The 6,000-nt window shown below is 41.2% G+C and overlaps 1 long non-coding RNA gene across 1 annotated transcript; it reads right to left on the minus strand.

Annotated features, from left to right (window-relative positions):
• Positions 1-1,116: 1,116 nt before the first annotated feature.
• On the minus strand, positions 1,117-3,188 carry LOC103547777 (uncharacterized). The gene is made up of 2 exons (XR_544092.2): positions 2,450-3,188; positions 1,117-2,025 (listed from the first exon to the last, which is right to left on the minus strand). It is a non-coding gene; the product is annotated as an uncharacterized lncRNA (long non-coding RNA).
• Between the last annotated feature and the right edge of the window lie 2,812 nt (positions 3,189-6,000).

A 6,000-nucleotide genomic window follows, 5' to 3' on the forward strand; every position in this document is an offset into this window, starting at 1 on the left:
CCCCCATGATTTGGATGCCTGAGTTTAATCTTAAATTTTCACTTAAATTACTTGCTCACTTTCAAAGTGGAATCTCTCCTTGGATGACTAATGCTCCCATCTTGGGAGGACTAAGTAAGACGTCGGATCTTCAGTGTTCCCAAATGAGCAGACCTTTGATGTCACCAGGCTGGGGTGGTTGTGGAAGAATAGGCGGTAAGGAAACAGGGTATGGCATCCACGTGTGCACTTGAGGGTTTCTCATCACTGGAATTTATATACGAGTAATAGAGAGAAACCAATCAAAGGAACCATTTCACATCCCACGAGAAACCTTTGAGATTGGAAGCCAGGAGAAGTAAGAAGTGTGCGTAGTGGTTGGGAATATGCTGGTGTCAGACCGCAGAGGTTTTAACCCACTCCAGCACTTACCAGCTGTGTGACCTAGGGCAAGTTACTTACCCACTCAAAGCATCAATTCTCTCAGCTATAAACTGGAGGCAATAATAGTATCTACTGCAAAGGACTTGGGTGAAGATGAAATGAGATAAGACATGAAGAATTCAACATAGGACCTTGCATATTGTAAGTTCTCAATAAATGCTAACTAGTGTGTTAGTTTTCTAGGGCTGATATAATAAAGTACCACAAATCAGGTGTTTAATAAACAACAGAAATATATTGTCTCACAGTTGTGGAGGCTGGAAGTTCAAGATCCAGCTGTCGGCAGGGTTGATTTCTCCTGGGGGCCATGGGGAGCATCTGCTCCATGCCTCTCTCCTAGCTTCTGGTGGTGTGCGGGCCGTCTTTGATGTTCCTTGGCTTCTGTTGTATCACCCTAATCTCTGCCTGAATCTTCACGTGGCGTTCTCCCTGTGTGCCTCTCTGTGTTCAGCCTTCCCGTTTTTGTAAGAACACACTGGAGTAGGGTGCCACCGTACTCCAGCATGACCTCATCTTAATGTAATTACATCTACAGTGATCCTATTTCTAAGTAAGGTGACATTCTGAGTACTGGGTGTTAGAACTTCAACATATGAATTTGGGAGCGCAACACAATCCAACCCATAAGAGTTAGGATTGTTATTATTCACATTATTATTGTGCTCATCAGATTACCAAGTAAACATACCCATCTTTCTTTTCAACTTTTTATTTTGAATGCACTTCAGACTTAGAAAAAAATTGCAAAAAACAGTATACAGAGTTCCCTTATAGCTATTACTGGCTTCCCCTGATGTAAACAGCACCCATAAACATAGTACAATTATCTAAACCAGGAAATTAACATGGGTGCAATACTATTAACTAATCCATAGGCCTTATTCAAATTTTGCCACTTGTCCCACCAATGTCCTTGATCTGACCCAGGAGCCAATCCAGGATCCGACACTGCATCTGCTTTCATGTCCCCATAGTCCCTCAAAACTAAGACAGTTCCCCGGTCTTCCTTAATCATTTGTTATCTTGACATTTTTGAAGAGTAGTGATCAGTTATTTTGTAAAATGGCCCACAATTCAGGTTCATCCAATGTTTCCTCATGATTAAATTCGGGTTCTGCATTTTTGTCAAAAATCCCACACCAGTGATATTGTGCCCTTCTCAGGGCATCGTATCAGGAGGTACACGGAGTCGATGTGTCTCTGGATGCTGACGTTAACTTTGATCACTGGTTCAGGTGGGGTCTGCCAGGTTTCTCCACTGTAAAGTTACTATCTTTCCCTTTAGGACTGATGTATCTGGCGGAGAGATACTTTGAGACTATGTTAAGATCCTCTTCCTCATCACACTTTTACCCACGAATTTTACCGCATGCATTGATGATACACACCTGCAACAAGTTTTGCCTAATGGTCATTTCCTATTTCCATCATTCTTTCTAATTTATTAGTCTGAATTCTACCATAAAGTCTTTCCCTTCTTCGTATATTCTTTTTTAATAAAACAGCCCTAAATTTGAGGTTGTCAGAGGCCTCGTGTTGACTCTCCAGGGCCCTTGGTCTGATTCTTGGGTCTCCCCAGGTCTGAGGTGTTCACTTGTGTGCCTGCATAAAGGGAAAAAAATCTTTATTTTGCGTTTAAACCTCATGATTTTAGTTCTCATTAATAGAATCTTTGAGGGAAGCATGTGCTAAATGCTTTACGGGAAAGACGATGTTTAAATTATTCAAGAAAACGGCTTTTATACAATTTGGATGTACCCGTTTACACATAAAAATTAATGCTAATTAGATATAATTTCTATCTATTCATTAAAACAAATCCCAAAGCATTCTAGAAATCCTCAGTTAGCCTAATATTATTCTGGGCACTCGAAAACAAAATTCTTTTCTTAAGAAAGAAAAATCATGACGGTCTTTTATGAAAACACATTTGCACTACTGGTGGGGCCTTCTTGCTCCCCTTTTCCAGCTACCTTCCTCCTTTCCTTCTCCTGATCAATCAGGCATTCATTCAGCAACCACTTACTTCGAACATGCTGTGCACCAGCCTCTTCTCTAAGTGCTGGGGCCAAGCGTGAACAAAACCAACCTGAACCCTTGTCCACTGGAGCTTCCAGTTTCACAGGGGGAGATCAACTACAAACAAAATAACAAATCTTGTAAGTGGTAGCCGCTTTGAAGAAACACGAGGCAGGGCGAGGGAAGAGAGAATAACAGGGCAAAGGAGCCTGTCGTTTAGATAGCGTGCACAGGGAAGACCTCAGCTGAGGTCGGGTGACATTCTACAGAAAGCTGAAAGAGGAAGTGAGAGAGAAGCCCTGTAGCTGGGGGAGAGGGGAGGAGGGAACGGAGTGGGGAGAACGTTCCAGGAAAAGGAACAGCAAGGTTGGGCTACATTTGCTAGTGGGAGGGGTAGTTGTGTGTCTGTCTCCAAGCCGGTCCACTTTTGATATATATACACAGCCTTCTTTTGCTAAGTCTTAAGGTTTTAGTGCCTTCCAATTTACCTGCCCACTCCCACTTCATTTTTTTTAACATGTAGTTTTGAATATCTTTCCTCATCTGGAAGAATACTACATGCATTTTAGAAAGATAGATAGATAGATAGAAGATAGATATTAATATAACAAAGATATGTATATAGAGAGAGTTGACTTCCTTTTTTGATGATTGACAGCTGACAGTTTTTGAGCCTCCCTCTGCCTCTTCCCTTCAGCCCCACACCCACCTCTGGGCAAGCTGATGGGAAAGCCTGGAGCTTCCTCCTGTGGGACAACATCAGAGACAAATTTTGAGTGAAGGTTCGCAACACACACACACACACACACACACACACACACACCCTTCCCTGATCAATACAGTAGGCACTAGCCACATGGCTACCGAGCATTTGAAACATGGTGAGATGTGCTGTGCGTGTAAAATAGATGCTGAGTTTCAAAGATAATATGAAAGAATATAAAATATCCCATTAATAATAATAATAATTCCGATTATATGTTGAAATGATATTTTGTACATATTAAGTTAAAGTACTACTAAAATTCATTTCATCTGTTTCTTTTAACCTTTTTTAATGTGGGTACTAGAAATGTTTAAATTACATGCGTGACTTTATTTGTGGTTCACTTTCTCTTTCTTTTGAACAGCACTAGCATATACCAAGGTACTAACAAGGAGTATATCTTAGTTTTGGTTTTTTCTAATATCCTTCTTTTGACTTCTCTGTATTTTTCGAACATGTCTTTAAAAATAAAAAGAGAGTTTCACGCAGTTGTTGTCAGTGGAGGTAGGAGGGCTGCTTACAGGCTGGGAGGAGGAGAGATTGCTCTGCTCAAAAAGTCCAGAAAGTAAAAATATTTTCCAATCAGCCATAATTCAAAAACTGAAATCCAGGGGCCGGCCCGGTGGTGTAGAGGTTAAGTTCACATGCTCCCCTTAGGCAGCCCAGGTTTTGCAGGTTCAGATTCCGGGTGCGCACCTACACACCGCTCATCAAGCCATGCTGTGGTGGCATCCCACGTGCAAAACAGAGGAAGATTGACACAGATGTTAGCTCAGGGACAATCTTCCTTACAAAGAAAACAAACAAACAAACAAAAACTGAAGCCCACCCCCTGTCCACACATGCCCTGTGTGGGACAGGCAGCCTGGCTGTAAGCTTTAGAGGAAATGACTTTCTACCGTGATTCTAGAGTTTGCAAATACACTGATGTGCACTGGACTCTGAGCCCTGGGTCCCTAGATGTAGAACCTGCTAGATCTGATGTGCTGCTGTCATAAAAAGCATGAGGCATGGCTGGCCCCCACTCTCCTGAGTGCATCCCTGGGATGGCCATTTGTGCTTGACCCAATCCATGCTCTACCCTATATAAGCCTTCAGTATTCAGACCCTTGTTCACAAACCAGGAGGACCAAGCTCAGGATGGCTGTCCAGGCACAGACCAGCAGGCTTTGCAGGGTAATGTTTTGGAACAAATTGTGCAGACTTAGTGATGCAAGAATGCTAGCGTACTGAAGAGGTCAGAATTCAGAACATGCTTGCTGCTCCAGCAACTGAGTTTTATTGCTATTAACTCTAAACCCAGCCACTTGTACTTAGGCAGCCAGCTCTTTCTACCAGAAGAAGGACGGACAGTAAGAGAAGCGGGAGCAGGGGAAAAAACCAAGTGGATTTAACTGGGCCATCACATAAAAACTGCAAATGTCATATCGCTTTTCAGAAAAAGCGCCGTGTGCTTTCAAATGATTTTGCTATATATTTTTTCTTTACACAAATAAATTTTGAAAATTAAATCTGAGTGATTTCAATTCTGTAAATTTTGAAACTTTACTGAGTAAGAGAAATACTGAGTACTGACCCTTGAAAGGCGAGTATAGAGAAATAAGCAATTTGTGAGTTTACATTTGGCCCTAGACCCACAAAAAGGAAAAAGTTTCACTTTTAAATAATGAAAAAGTTACTCAAATATACAAACTCGTATTTGGCTTCACTCTTCTAACTCTATAAACTGAAGCCATCATTAGCTACTAAAAATGAATACCAAGGTTTGTTTGTTTTTTTTTAACAGCTATAATGAGTGCAATTCACATACTATGCAAATCAGTACTTCTGTTCTTTTTACTGCTGAACAATATTCTGGTGCCTTATGATATTTTATTTATCCATTCATCAGTTGATGGATATTTGTGTCGTTTCCACTTTTCGGCTATAATGAGTAATGCTGCTACGAATATTCATGTATCTAGGTATAATTTTAAACTTAGGTAATTCTTCCTTTATGGCTAGATGCATCAAGGAAAGTGAGTATAAAGCAAACTTCTGCAAAGCAAACTTTGCTTTATCAGTGACTGTCACCATAAATCATGTTTTCCCAAGGAAAACATTCCCTAACAACCTGATTTGGAAACAGCAAGAAAGCCCCTCCTAAAATTGTTCCGTCTTTTAACAGATTCAAACACACACACATTTGTTGCATGCCTACTAGATGCAACATGCTATTTGTGGTGGACTAATAATTTTGAAATATTAAACCTTTTTCTTTATATTTCTTTACACCTCTTGCTCCTCCCTCCATTCATTTATTCATTGCCTCAGGGAATGGATAACTCAGAGAAAAACAGACAACATAGTAACTGGCTTTGGCTTTTTTTTTTTTTAAGGATTTATTACCCAGTCACTTCGAGTCATTCACTTTCTTTTTTTATTTTTTTAAAGACTGGCACCTGAGCTAACATCTGTTGCCAATCTTCTCTTTTCTTCTTCTTCTTCTTCTTCTCCTGAAAGCCCCCGAATACACAGTTGTCTATTGTAGTTGTGAGTGCCTCTGGTTGTGGGATGTGGGACGCCCGCCTCAGCATGGCCTGATGGGCGGTGCCATGTCTGCACCCAGGATCCCAACCTCTGAAACCCTGGGCCGCTGAAGCAAAGCGTGTGAACCCAACCACTTGGCCTTGGGGCTGGCCCCTGGCCTTGGCTTTTGAATCTTAAAAGTCAGGCAATAAATTTGGGAACATAGGTGATGAGTTAGATCAAAGCTTCCTGTCCTTCTGCACCCCAACTAAATTACGTTCTTC

This window comes from Equus przewalskii, chromosome 13 (assembly GCF_037783145.1).
Source record: "Equus przewalskii isolate Varuska chromosome 13, EquPr2, whole genome shotgun sequence".
NCBI lineage: Eukaryota > Metazoa > Chordata > Mammalia > Perissodactyla > Equidae > Equus > Equus przewalskii.